We start from the raw sequence: 16,022 nt of genomic DNA on the forward strand, positions 1-16,022 counted from the left end.
CTTTCCACTATCAAACACAGATAAAATCCTTGTCTACGCATTTTCCCAAGTAGGTCATTCATTAATCTGACATGCTCTACTCTGTTTACACAGAGCAGGGTAACTTTTTTTTTTTTTTTTTTTTTGAGACGGAGTCTTGCTCTTTCTCCCAGGCCAGAGTGCAGTGGCGCGATCTCGGCTCACTGCAAGCTCCGCCTCCCGGGTTCACGCAGAGCAGGGTAAGTTTATCTTTCAGTTATACATTCGGTTTCTGCCTTGCTAAGAAGGATTCAGTTGTTTTCAGTATAATCTCATTGTCTTTAATGAAAATGCAGCAAGGATCATGATATGGTTTGGCTCTGTGTCTCCACCCAAATCTCATGTTGAATTGTAATCCTTGGTGTTGGGGGAGGGACCTGGTGGGAGGTGGTTGGATCATGGGGGCAGGTTCCCCACTTGCTGTTCTCGTGATAGTGGATTATCACGAGATCTGGTTGTTTAAAAGTGCGTAGCACTTCCCCTTGCTCTCTCACTCTCTCCTGTTGCCATGTGAAGAAGATACTTGCTTCCCCTTTGCCTCCCACCATGATTGTAAGTTTCCTGAGGCCTCCCATTCATGCTTCCTGTTAAGCCTGCAGAACTGTGAGTCGATTTTCTTCATAAATTACCCAGTCGCAGGTAGTTCTTTATAGCAGTGTGAGAATGGACTAATACAGACTAGTAATAGCAAACTGCATTATAACTGAGACCATCCAGTTCAGCCTTATATTTCAGCTACTACAAGTCCTGATTGATGATCCCACCAACCTAATTTTTATAGTCAAGACACTCATAAGCACCTGCCATAGATTTAGCATCAAAACTGTCAATTTTATAGATTTTCCTTTCAGAAGCATCCTAGGCTCTTGAACGTAGTAGTAAAAGGAAAAGTCGCGGCTCTTTCCTGCTGTGTGTGTCAAACCTTCCTTGCAGGCATCAGTTCTGGTTGGTGAGAGGCAGTCTAGACTAGACATTGTATGAAGTTTGGAGATGTTAAAGGGGCTGTTTGGGAGGTATCTTGAAAATACTTAATGCTTCTATTTGCTTGCACCAAGGCAAAGAAATAAACCTTTTAGAATTCACAAAGGGAGGAAAGAAGAACAAAAGGGCAATCATCAGAGGCAGTGGTTTGAATGATAAGCAAGTCTGTTGTCTTCATGTTGCTTCTGTTGTTCCTGTGCTGGTTGTCTTCCAGTTGCACACTCCTCCCTTGTCTACCCTGCTTTCTGTCCAGAGAGGCTGACCTGTTTTAAATTAAATCAATGGTTTTCCAAATGTGGCCCCTGGATAATCAGTATCACCTGGGGACTTGCTGGAAGTGTACATTTTCAGGCCCCATCCCAGACCTCTTGAATCATAAACTCTGGGGGTGGGACCCAGGAATCTGTGCTTTGACAAACTGGCCAAGTGATTCTGAAGCAGTCTAACCTTTGAGAATCACTAGATTACAAAATTAAGCTCCTTTGTGGCCTCTAATTGGTTTTGATCAGTGGGGAGCATCAATAGGAAATCTGAGGGAGGGAGGAGAATGTGGTCTGGGCATTTATTTTCCCAGCTTTCTCCCTGTGAGGTCACTGGCATTTGGCCACATTCCTCTAATGGAGGCCACATCTCCTGTAGGAGGCTTTTGCAGGTCATAGTAACCTCTCCTCCTCTTGGGGCGCTTGCTGTGGCTAGCATCACAGGTGCTACATTCTTCCTTAATAGCTTCGCTAAAATCTGCCCACACTTGTTGTAAATAGTCCCTTTAATGACCTCTTCTTGATGACCCTATTTGAGTATAGTTGGTATAGTTCCCAGTGCAATTTTTGTCATGTCTATTTAAGTGACTCTTTACTTTCGTGAATACCCTTTTTTCCCTTACTTACTTCATAGCATTGTTAGGAGGACTAAATGAATTAATATGCTTATCACAGTGTCTGGTTCATAGGCAGACAATATATGGTAGCTATTTCTAGAGGTGTTACAGTGTTTTTGCTGTATGCAGCCATTAGATATCAAAACGTAAATGTCTTTAGCATCTTTCCATTATTGCACCTCTGCCCCTTGGCCATCCGGTATTACAGTTGATTTTCATATTGATTAACTGATTTCAGGTGGAGAAATAATCAGAACCATGAAAAAGTTAAACAGTTTGGAGGTTAAACATTAAAACCAGTTTTAAATCATTGGAACCAAAGTGCCATTAAACTCAATAATTAAGTGATTATTATCTAATTTATAAAACATGTAGAAAGGTTTGCAGTTCCTTATAAACAGCTATTATTGCTCCTCAATGGATTCTAAGTTTACTGGCATTACTGTGAACATCTCACTAGTAATAAGACATCATGAAATTATGTGTGTGATCACCCAAATAGGTAAAAAATTAAGTGGAGAGCATGAGGAAGTCTTAACAGTGACTTTTATCTCAATATGTCTGCTTTGTCCAGGGTGAGCTTCTAAGGTGTGTGACCTATATAGTCACACAGGGTCCTGCACCCAAAAGGACTATGGTTTGATTTAATGATTTGTTTGGAATTTTTAACAATTTTTGAACAGTGGGCCCCACATTTTCACTTTGCATTGCCCCATAGATTATGTAGTTGGTTCTTGCTCTGCCATATTCATATTTGTTCAAGATGACCCAGTTAAGTATGATTACTATCAAAAATAAAGTCTGACTATATTATCATACCTATTAATAATTACTTTATTCATTTTGGTCCCCAGATGAAAGTTTCTAAAACTCCAGCTCTCACAGTATTAAGCAAATGTGTTCATTTCAAAGATTGAAAAATAGTTTCACCTGTATCACTATTTCTAATTAAATATAACAGATAAGATCCAGTACACAAAATCAACAGGATTATGTTGAAAATACTGAGAAGTTAAGGTGCTAACAGGAACTGCTATTCTATTTCATCAGGCAACCAAGCCATAAAGGTTCTGACTCAAAGCTACAGACACAAATGAAAAATGCTTTTCTTTGGATAGATTTCCTTTGAGAGTAAAATAAGGAATAGTAGATATCCTTGGTAGCTCAGCAACAGGTAAGTTTCATCTAAACAATAACTTTGTTAGTCAGAGGCTATCTTCCCTGAATAACCTAAAATTATTATTAATTAAAATTTTTTTTGAGATGGAGTCTTGCACTATCGCCCAGCCTGGAGTGCAGTGGCGCGATCTCCACTCACTGCAACCTCCACCTCCTGGGTTCAAGAGATTCTCCTGCCTCAGCCTCCTGAGTAGCTGGGATTACAGGTGCCCGCCACCACGCCTGGCTAATTTTTTGTATTTTTAATAGAGACAGGGTATCACTATGTTGGCCAGGCTGGTCTTGAACTCCTGACCTCATAATCCGCTCACCTCAGCCTCCCAAAATGCTGAGATTACAGGCATCAGCCACTGCATACGGCCTCTAAAATTATTTTTTTTTCTTTTAAGTTCTGGGATACATGTGCAGGACGTGCAGGTTTGTTACATAGGCAAACATGTGCCATGGTGCTTTGCTGCACCTACCAACCCATCACCCAGGTATTATCTTGATGCTTTCCCTCCCCCACCCCACCTCTGACAGGCCCCAGAGTGTGTTGTTATCCTCCCTGTGTCCATGTGTTCTCATTGTTCAGCTCTCACTTATAAGTGAGAACATGTGGTGTTTGTTTTCTGTTCCTGCATTAGTTTGCTGAGGATAATGGCTTCAAGCACCGTCCAAGTCCCTGCAAAGGACATGATCTGGTTCCTTTTTATGGCTGCAAAATATTCCATGGTGTACATGTACCACATTTTCTTTATTCAGTCTATCATTGATGGGCATTTAGGTTGATTCCATGTCTTTGCTATTGTGAATAGTGCTGCAGTAAACATATGCATGCGTGTATCTTTATAATAGAATGATTTCTATTTTGGGTATATACTCAGTAATGGGATTGCTGGGTCAAATGGTATTTCTGGTTCTAGGTTTTGAGGAATCGCCACCCCATCTTCCACAATGGTTGAACTATTTACATTCCCACCAACAGTGTAAAAGCATTCCTATTTCTCCACAGCCTCACCAGCATCTGTTTCTTGACTTTTTAATAATCATCATTCTGACTGGCATGAGATGGTATCTCATTGTGGTTTTGATTTGCATTTCTCTAATGCTCGGTGATATTTAGCTCTTTTTTCATATGTTTTTTGGCTGCATAAATGTCTTCTTTTGAGAAGTGGCTGTTCATGTCCTTTGCCCTAACCTAAAATTATTGATGAAAATAGAAAAACTTTGGGTTTGAGAATAAACTTTTTCTACAGGGTTGGGACTTGGTTATGAAAATGGAGGTAATTTCTGGTTAAAATTTTATTTCCTGAAGGAATAAATATCTAATACCTGACATAAGGGTGACTCAGAATGTCACTGTTTCCCTTTTTGGCATCCAGTGAACAAATCTTAGAAAAGATTACATGAGCCAATTAACAGCCTTTTCCCAACATGGTGAAGAAACACTATTCAATTATGGTTTGCACTGCAGGCTCTCTTACTGTCTTTACTCTGACCAGTCCTTGTGAGACATGGCATTAGTATACAATTGGATCCATTGAAATAATTCATTCCATTATATATCATAATACAAGGAACCTTGCCATGGCAAGTCAAGAAATCTCACTACCCAAAGCAGCTGTGGGCTAAAAGAATGTCAAGGCTTGCAGGGACAGATATATTGGATGCTTACAATGTGTGGGTAGAATTGTGAGGCCTTATCCTGGTGCTTGGATACATCATCTATAATTAAATGCTAAAGTCTTTGTCTTTCAGTGTTTTCTTAGCATGTACAGCTTTTCTCCTGTACTGTTTGACTGGACTTCACTAAAGGAAATTTATAACACTCAAACTTAATCAGTTTTCTCACTAAGCAAACCACCCAACCAGTGTTTTAAGGAAAAAAAAGTGATATATCATTCCTTCATCATAAATCACTAAAGTGGACCCATTGAGCACCCACAGACTGATGAAAATGTGCTCCAAGGCAGGAGGATGGCTTGAAGCCAGGAGTTCAAGACTAGCCTGGACAACATAGTGAAACCTGTCTCTACCATTTTTTTAATACAAAAATTAGCCAGGTGTGGTGGTATGTACCTGTAGTTTTAGCAACTCAGGATGCTGAGGCGAGAGGATTGCTTGAGCCCAGGATTTTGAGGCTGCAGTGAGCTATGTTTTCATCACTACACTCCAGCCTGGGTGATAAAGTGAGATCCTGTCTCAAAAAAGAAGAATGAACAAAAGAAAGAAAGGAAGAAAGAAAAGGAAAGAAGAAAAAAGATATGCCATACTAACACTAATCTAAAGTAAGGTGTAGTGGTTATAATTATAGCAAACAAAATAGATCGCAGAGCAAAGAATATTACTGGTGATAAAGAGAGTCATTTCTATAAATGGGTCAATTTGTCAAGGGGACATAACATTTCTAAATTTTTTTTTGCCTAATAGACTTCAAAAATTCATAAAAACTGATAGAACTAAAAGAAAAAAATAGCCAAATCCACAATTTCAACCTGTCTCCATATTGATAGAACAAGTAGAAAAACATCATTAAGGATATAGAAGACTTGAACAACACTATCAAATAATGACAATTTTATATAATATTAGACTCAACAACAGCAGGATACAGATTCTCTTTAAGCATACATAACATTTGCCTACATTGATCATATTACGGGCTGTTAAATAAGTCTCAATAAATTTAAAAAGATTCAAATCATAAAGTGTATGTTTCCAGTCAACAGTGGAATTAGAATTCAGTAAAAGAGCTATCAGGAAAATTCCAAGTATTTGGAAATTAAATTACTTCTAAATGACCTATGGGCCAAAGAAAAAAAAAAAGAGAGACAAAAAAGGAAATCATGTACTTGAACTGAATAAAAATGAATACACAACATATTGAAATTTGTGGGATGCAGTTAAAGCAGTGCTTAGAGGGAAATTATAGCACTAAATGCTATAAAGAAGATCTTAAATGAGTGACCTCAGCTTCTCTTTTATAAAAACAGAAAAAAAACAAATTAAAACTAATCAGAAAAAGGAAAAAATGATAAGAGCAAAATCAATTAAATAGAAAATAAACAAAAAGAGAAAAATAAATGAAACCACACTGGATTCTTAGAGAAAATCAATAAAATTGATAAATCTCTAGTCAAACTGATCAGGAAAAAAGAAAGAAAACACGAATTGCCAATACCCATAATGATAGAGATGACAACTACAGATTCCACAGATATTAAGAATAGGTAGATAGATAGATATAATAAGGGAATATTATGACAAACTTTAGGTAATAAATTTGAAAACATAGATGAGATGGATAAACTCTTTGAAAGACAAACTACCAAAGCTCACTCAAGAAGAAATAGATAACCTGAGTACCCCTGTAGGCTTTGAATTTTATGAAACATTTGAGGAAGAAATAATACTAGTTGTACATGGAGTCTTTCAGAAAATTGAAGCAGAGGATATATGTTTCAATTAATTCTATGAGAACAACATTATCCTGATACCAAAACCACACAAAGACATTGCAAGAAAGCCATAGACCAATATCTATCATAGACATAGATGAAAACATTCTTAAAACTTTAGCAAATCAATTCCAACTATACATAAAAAGGATAATATCTAGTGACCAAGTATCCCAGGGATGCAAAGTTGCTTTGAAATTTGAAGATTAATGGAGATAACTGTTCATTTTCCTATCTACTCTGATATGGCACATGCCAATTTTCCTAGATTATTTCCTCTGGAATTAATGTGTCCTCTTAAAAATCTGACTAAATCTGAAAAATTATTCTTCCCAGGGTGGCATAGAAGTCTTTTGAAAAGACATGTTGACTTTAGCCAGGCAAAGTTTTGCTTTTTAAACAAACAAACAAAGATCTAGCACTATTGTAGGATTCAGTAGAACTCTTACATATTATGACTTAAACATTTCTTTTTTATTACTTTTCTATTGCTCTGTAACAAATTATCACAAATGCATTGGCTTAAAATAACACACATTTATTATCTCACAGTTTCTGTGTATCAGGAATCTGGGAATGGCTTAGCTGGATCCTCTGCTTAGGGTTTCACAAGGTTATAATAAAAATGTTGGCTGGGTTGCAGTCTTGTCTGTAGGTTTGACTGGGGAATAATCTGTTTCCACGCTCACTCAAGTTGTTAACTGCATGAATTTCTTTGTAACTGTAGGGCTGAGGTCCCTGGCTTCTTGTGTGATGTCAATTGGAAGTCAGCCTCAGCTCTTAGTAGTTGCCTGTAGGTCCTCAGGCTCTCTGTAGTTCCTTATTGTGCAGGCTTTCCCAGCATGGCTGTTTAATTCATAAAGTCAATAAGAAGAGTCTGTGGAGTAAGTCTGCTAGCAAGATATCGTGGAATGTAACATAACATAATCCCAGGAGTGACAGGAAATTTCATTATCATTGTCATATTTTATTGGCTAGAAGCCCACATTCAAGCAGAGGGGATTATACAAGTATAAACAGTAGGAGGCAGGGATAACATGGGGTCAATTCACAATCTCCCTGCAACATATGCTTAAAGGACTCTAGGCAGCAATAGATTCTAAAACAAAATTGACTGGATCCAATAATATATAAAAATAAGTATACAACATGACCAAGTGAGATTTATCTCAGGTGTAAAAGGCAGGTACAACATTCAAAAATCAATGACAGTAGTCTCTCCCCGCACCCTCCTGCCATTCAGTTTCACTTTCCTTAGTTTCACTTACCTGTGGTCAGCCTGGTTAGAAAATATTACATGGAAAATTCCAGAAATAAACAACTCATAAATCTTAAATTGCGTGCTATTCTGAGTAGCAAGAAGAAATCTCACACTGTTCTGCTGTATCCCACCTGGAACATGAATCATCCCTTTGTTCAATATATTCATACTGTATATGCTACCCGCCCATTATCCACTTAGTAGCCATCTCAGTTATCAGATTGACTGTGCTGATATCACAGTGTTTTTGTTCAGTTAATTCTTATTTTACTTAATAATGACCCCAAAGTACAAGAGTAGTGATGCTGGTAATTTGGATACACCAAAAAGTAGCTGTAGAGTGCTTTGTTGAAGTGAAGAGGTAAATGTTCTTGACTTGATGATGGGAGGGTGGAGCCAAGATGGCCGAATAGGAACAGCTCCGGTCTCCAGCTCCCAGCCCCAGCGACACAGAAGACGGATGATTTCTGCATTTCTGCTTGAGGTACCGGTTTCATCTCACTAGGGAGTGCCTAACAGTGGGTGCAGGACAGTCGGTGAAGCGCACTGTGCGCGAGCCGAAGCAGGGCGAGGCATTACCTCACTCGGGAAGCGCAAGGGGTCAGGGAGTTCCCTTTCCTAGTCAAAGAAAGGGGAAACAGACGGCACCTGGAATATCGGGTCAGTCCCACCCCAATACTGCGCTTTTCCAACGGGCCTGGAAAACGGCACACTAGGAGATTGTGTCCCGCACCTGGCTCGGAGGGTCCTGTGCCCACGGAGTCTCGCTGATTGCTAGCACAGCAGTCTGAGATCAAGCTGCAAGGCGGCAGCGAGGCTGGGGGAGGGGCGCCCGCCATTGCCCGGGCTTGCTTAGGTAAACAAAGCAGCCAGGAAGCTCGAACTGGGTGGAGCCCACCACAGCTCAAGGAGGCCTGCCTGCCTCTATAGGCTCCACCTCTGGGGGCAGGGCACAGACAAACAAAAACTCAGCAAGAACCTCCACAGACTTAAAGGTCCCTGTCTGACTGACAGCTTTGAAGAGAGTAGTGGTTCTCCCAGCACGCAGCTGGAGATCTGAGAACGGACAGACTGCCTCCTAAAGTGGGTCCCTCACCCCTGAGCAGCCTAACTGGGAGGCACCCCCCCAGTAGGGACAGACTGACACCTCATTCAACCGGGTACTCCTCTGAGACAAAACTTTCAGACGAACTATCAGACAGCTGAATTTGTGGTCTCACGAAAATCCGCTGTTCTGCAGCCACCGCTGCTGACACCCAGCCAAACAGGGTCTGGAGTGGACCTCTAGTAAACTCCAACAGACCTGCAGCTGAGGGTCCTGTCTGGTAGAAGGAAAACTAACAAACAGAAAGGACATCCACACCAAAAACCCATCTGTACATCACCATCATCAAAGACCAAAAGTAGATAAAACCACAAAGATGGGGAAAAAACAGAACAAAAAAACTGGAAACTCTAAAAAACAGAGCACCTCTCCTCCTCCAAAGGAACGCAGTTCCTCACCAGCAACGGAACAAAGCTGGATGGAGGATGACTTTGATGAGTTGAGAGAAGAAGGCTTCAGACGATCAAACTACTCTGAGCTACGAGAGGAAATTCAAAACAATAGCAAAGAAGTTAAAAACTTTGAAAAAATATTAGAAGAATGGATAACTAGAATAACCAATGGAGAGAAGGGCTTAAAGGAGCTGATGGAGCTGAAAGCCAAGTTTCGAGAACTACGCGAAGATTGCAGAAGCCTCAGTAGCAGATGCGATCAACTGGAAGAAAGGGTATCGCTGATGGAAGATGAAATGAATGAAATGAAGAGAGAAGGGAAGTTTAGAGAAAAAAGAATAAAAAGAAATGAACAAAGCCTCCAAGAAATTTGGGACTATGTGAAAAGACCAAACCTACGTCTGATTGGTGTACCTGAAAATGATGGGGAGAATGGAACCAAGTTGGAAAACACTCTGCAAGATATTATCCAGGAGAACTTCCCCAATCTAGCAAGGCAGGCCAGCATTCAGATTCAGGAAATACAGAGAACGCCACAAAGATACTCCTCGAGAAGGGCAACTCCAAGACACATAATTGTCAGATTCACCAAAGTTGAAATGAAGGAAAAAATGTTAAGGGCAGCCAGAGAGAAAGGTCGGGTTACCCACAAAGGGAAGCCCATCAGACTAACAGCTGATCTCTCAGCAGAAACTCTACAAGCCAGAAGAGAGTGGGGGCCGATATTCAACATTCTTAAAGAAAAGAATTTTCAACCCAGAATTTGCTATCCCGCCAAACTAAGCTTCATAAGTGAAGGAGAAATAAAATACTTTACAGACAAGCAAACGCTGAGTGATTTTGTCACCACCAGGCCTGCCCTAAAAGAGCTCCTGAAGGAAGTACTAAACATGGAAAGGAACAACCGGTACCAGCCACTGCAAAAACATGCCAAATTGTAAAGACCATCGAGGCTAGGAAGAAACAATAGCAACTAACGAGCAAAATAACCAACTAACATCATAATGACAGGATCAGATTCACACATAACAATATTAACGTTAAATGTAAATGGGCTAAATGCTCCAATCAAAAGACACAGACTGGCAAACTGGATAAGGAGTCAGGACCCATCAGTGTGCTGTATTCAGGAAACCCATCTCACGTGCAGAGACACACATAGACTCAAAATAAAGGGATGGAGGAAGATCTATCAAGCAACTGGAAAACAAAAAAAGGCAGGGGTTGCAATCCTAGTCTCTGATAAAATAGACTTTAAACCAACAAAGATCAAAAGAGACAAAGAAGGCCATTACATAATGGTAAAGGGATCAATTCAACAAGAAGAGCTAACTATCCTAAATATATATGCACCCAACACAGGAGCACCCAGATTCATAAAGCAAGTCCTCAGTGACCTACAAAGGGACTTAAACTCCCACACAATAATAATGGGAGATTTTAACACCCCACTGTCAACATTAGACAGATCAACGAGACAGAAAGTTAACAAGGATATCCAGGAATTGAACTCAGCTCTACATAAAGTGGACCTAATAGACATCTACAGAACTCTCCACCCCAAGTCAACAGAATATACATTTTTTTCAGCACCACACCACACCTATTCCAAAATTGACCACATAGTTGGAAGTAAAGCTCTCCTCAGCAAATGTAAAAGAACAGAAATTATAACAAACTGTCTCTCAGACCACAGTGCAATCAAACTAGAACTCAGGATTAAGAAATTCACTCAAAACCGCTCAACTACATGGAAACTGAACAAGCTGCTCCTGAATGACTATTGGGTACATAATGAAATGAAGGCAGAAATAAAGATGTTCTTTGAAACCAACGAGAACAAAGATACAACATACCAGAATCTCTGGGACACATTCAAAGCAGTGTGTAGAGGGAAATTTATAGCACTAAATGCCCACAAGAGAAAGCAGGAAAGATCCAAAATTGACACCCTAACATCACAATTAAAAGAACTAGAAAAGCAAGAGCAAACACATTCAAAAGCTAGCAGAAGGCTAGAAATAACTAAAATCAGAGCAGAACTGAAGGAAATAGAGACACAAAAAACCCTTCAAAAAATTAATGAATCCAGGAGCTGGTTTTTTGAAAAGATCAACAAAATTGATGGACCGCTAGCAAGACTAATAAAGAAGAAAAGAGAGAAGAATCAAATAGATGCAATAAAAAACGAAAAAGGGGATATCACCACCGATCCCACAGAAATACAATCTACCATCAGAGAATACTACAAACACCTCTATGCAAATAAACTAGAAAATCTAGAAGAAATGGATAAATTCCTTGACAAATACACCCTCCCAAGACTAAACCAGGAAGAAGTTGAATCTCTGAATAGACCAATAACAGGTTCTGAAATTGTGGCAATAATCAATAGCTTACCAACCAAAAAGAGTCCAGGACCTGATGGATTCACAGCTGAATTCTACCAGAGGTACAAGGAGGAACTGGTACCATTCCTTCTGAAACTATTCCAATCGATAGAAAAAGAGGGAATCCTCCCTAACACATTTTATGAAGCCAGCATCGTCCTGATACCAAAACCTGGCAGAGACATAACCAAAAAAGAGAATTTCAGACCAATATCCTTGATGAACATTGATGCAAAAATCCTCAATAAAATACTGGCAAACCGAATCCAGCAGCACATCAAAAAGCTTATCCACCATGATCAAGTGGGCTTCATCCCTGGGATGCAAGGCTGGTTCAACATACGCAAATCAATAAATGTAATCCAGCATATAAACAGAACCAAAGACAAAAACCACATGATTATCTCAATAGATGCAGAAAAGGCCTTTGACAAAATTCAACAACCCTTCATGCTAAAAACTCTCAATAAATTAGGTATTGATGGGACGTATCTCAAGATAATAAGAGCTATCTATGACAAACCCACAGCCAATATCATACTGAATGGGCAAAAACTGGAAGCATTCCCTTTGAAAACTGGCACAAGACAGGGATGCCCTCTCTCACCGCTCCTATTCAACATAGTGCTGGAAGTTCTGGCCAGAGCAATCAGGCAGGAGAAGGAAATAAAGGGTATTCAACTAGGAAAAGAGGAAGTCAAATTGTCCCTGTTTGCAGATGACATGATTGTATATCTAGAAAACCCCATTGTCTCAGCCCAAAATCTCCTTAAGCTGATTAGCAACTTCAGCAAAGTCTCAGGATACAAAATTAATGTACAAAAATCACAAGCATTCTTGTACACCAATAACAGACAAACGGAGAGCCACATCATGAGTGAACTCCCATTCACAATTGCTTCAAAGAGAATAAAATACCTAGGAATCCAACTTACAAGGGATGTGAAGGACCTCTTCAAAGAGAACTACAAACCACTGCTCAATGAAATAAAAGAGGATACAAACAAATGGAAGAACATTCCATGCTCATGGGTTGGAAGAATCAATATTGTGAAAATGGCCATACTGCCCAAGGTCATTTATAGATTCAATGCCATCCCCATCAAGCTACCAATGACTTTCTTCACAGAATTGGAAAAAACTACTTTAAATTTCATATGGAACCAAAAAAGAGCCTGCATCGCCAAGTCAATCCTAAGCCAAAAGAACAAAGCTGGAGGCATCACGCTACCTGACTTTAAACTATACTACAAGGCTACAGTAACCAAAACAGCATGGTACTGGTACCACAACAGAGACATAGATCAATGGAACAGAACAGAGCCCTCAGAAATGACGCCGCATAGCTACAACTATCTGATCTTTGACAAACCTGACAAAAACAAGAAATGGGGAAAGGATTCCCTATTTAATAAATGGTGCTGGGAAAACTGGCTAGCCATATGTAGAAAGCTGAAACTGGATCCCTTCCTTACACCTTATACAAAAATTAATTCAAGATGGATTAAAGACTTATATGTTAGACCTAAAACCATTAAAATCCTACAAGAAAACCTAGGCAATACCATTCAGGACATAGGCGTGGGCAAGGACTTCATGTCTAAAACACCAAAAGCAATGGCAACAAAAGCAAAAATCGACAAATGGGATCTCATTAAACTAAAGAGCTTCTGCACAGCAAAAGAAGCTATCATCAGAGTGAACAGGCAACCTACAGAATGGGAGAAAATTTTTGCAACCTACTCATCTGACAAAGGGCTAATATCCAGAATCTACAATGAACTCAAACAAATTTACAAGAAAAAAACAAACAACCCCATCAAAAAGTGGGCAGAGGACATGAACAGACACTTCTCAAAAGAAGACATTTATGCAGCCAAAAAACACAGGAAGAAATGCTCATCATCACTGGCCATCAGAGAAATGCAAATCAAAACCACAGTGAGATACCATCTCACACCAGTTAGAATGGCCATCATTAAAAAATCAGGAAACAATAGGTGCTGGAGAGGATGTGGAGAAATAGGAACACTTTTACACTGTTGGTGGGACTGTAAACTAGTTCAACCATTGTGGAAGTCAGTGTGGCGATTCCTCAGGGATCTCGAACTAGAAATACCATTTGACCCAACCATCCCATTACTGGGTATATACCCAAAGGACTATAAATCATGCTGCTATAAAGACACATGCACACGTATGTTTATTGCGGCACTATTCACAATAGCAAAGAGTTGGAACCAACCCAAATGTCCAACAACGATAGACTGGATTAAGAAAATGTGGCACATATACACCATGGAATACTATGCAGCCATAAAAAATGATGAGTTCGTGTCCTTTGTAGGGACATGGATGAAACTGGAAAACATCATTCTCAGTAAACTATCGCAAGGACAAAAAACCAAACACCGCATGTTCTCACTCATAGGTGGGAATTGAACAATGAGAACTCATGGACACAGGAAGGGGAACATCACACTCCGGGGACTGTTGTGGGGTGGGGGGAGGGGGGAGGGACAGCATTAGGAGATACACCTAATGCTAAATGACGAGTTAATGGGTGCAGGAAATCAACATGGCACATGGATACATATGTAACAAACCTGCACATTGTGCACATGTACCCTAAAACCCTAAAGTATAAAAAAAAAAAAAAAAAATGTTCTTGACTTAATAAGGAAAGAAAAAAAAAAGTATGCTGAGGTTGCTAAGAACTATGGTAAGAATGAATCTTCTAACCAGGAAATTGTGAAGAAGGAAAAATAAACATGTGCTAGTTTTGCTGTCATATCTCAAACAGCAAAAGTTATTGCCACAGTATATGATAAACACTACATAAAATGGAAAAGACATTAAGTGTGTGGGCAGAAGACATGTACAGAAATGTGTTCCAGTTGACAGCAAGAAGGTTGGGTACTATTCAAAATTTCAAGCATCTACTGGAGGGTCTTGGAATGTGTGCCCCTTGGATAAGGCAGGGGGACTATTGCTGTAATATCATTCATCACATCAATAGCTAAAGAAGAAAAATCACATGATCATCTTGATAGATGCAGAAAAAGCATTTGATAAAATGCAAGAATCAATCATGATAAAAATTCTCAGTAAACTAGGAATAGAGGGGAACTACTTCAACTTGATACAAGAATATCTGCAAAAAACCTACAGTTAACATTATACTTAATAGTGAGAAACTAGAAGCTTTTCCACTAGGACTACGAAGAAGATAAGGATGTTCCCTCTTAACCACTGCTTTTCAGTGTCATTCTGGAAGTCATAGGTAGTACAATAAGACAAGAAAAGGAAGGGAAATGTGTAATGATATAAAGGAAGAAATAAACTGTCTTTTTTGCATATGATATAAATGTCTATGTAAATAATTCAAAAGAATTGACAAAAAATCCTGGAACTAATAAGAACCATTACAGAAAGGTTGCAGGACACAAGGCTAATATACAAAAGTTAATCACTTTCCAGCAATGAACAAATGGAATTTGAAATTAAAAACATAAAACCATTTATATTAGCACTTCCAAAAAAATACTTAGGTATAAATCTAACAAAATATGTATAAGATATGAGGAGAACTATAAAACTGAAAAAAATCAAAGAACTAAATAAATGGAAAGATATTCCATGCTCATGTATAGAAGATTCAGTGTTGTCAAGATGTCAGTTTTTCTCAGTTTGATACACAGATTGAATTCAATCCTAATCAAAATCCCAGAAAGTTATTTTGTGGATGTTACCAAATTGATTCTAACTTTATTTGGAGAGACAAGACTCATAATAGCCAACATAGAACATTGAAGGAGAAGATCCAAGTTGGAGGACTGACATTACCTGACCAAAACTTGCTATGAAGTTACAGTAATCAAGACAGAATGGACAAATTAGCAAAAGAATAGACAAATACAGCAATGGAACAGAATAGAGAAATCAGAAATCGACCCACATAAATATAGTTGACTGATCTTTGACAAAGGAATAAAGGTAGTTTGATGGTGAAAAGATAGTCTTTTCAGCAAATGGTGTTGGAACAACTGGACATCTACATGCAAAAAAAAAAAAAAAAAAGGAGAATCCAGACACAATCCTATACCCCTCACAAAAATTAACTCGAAATGGATCATAGACAATGTGAAATGGGAAACTGTAAAGCTCCTAGAAGATAATCTATATGACGTGGGTTTGGTGATGACTTTTTAGATATGACATTAATGGCACCAACAGGATGATCCATGAAAGAAATAATTCACTAGACTTTATTAAAATGAAAAATTTCTGCTAGGAGAAAGACACCTTCAAAAGAATAAAATGACAGGCCACAGACTGGGGAAAATTTTTTGCAAAAGACATATCTGATAAAGGACTCT

This window comes from Hylobates moloch, unplaced genomic scaffold (genome assembly GCF_009828535.3).
Source record: "Hylobates moloch isolate HMO894 unplaced genomic scaffold, HMol_V3 SCAFFOLD_5, whole genome shotgun sequence".
NCBI classification, from domain to species: domain Eukaryota; kingdom Metazoa; phylum Chordata; class Mammalia; order Primates; family Hylobatidae; genus Hylobates; species Hylobates moloch.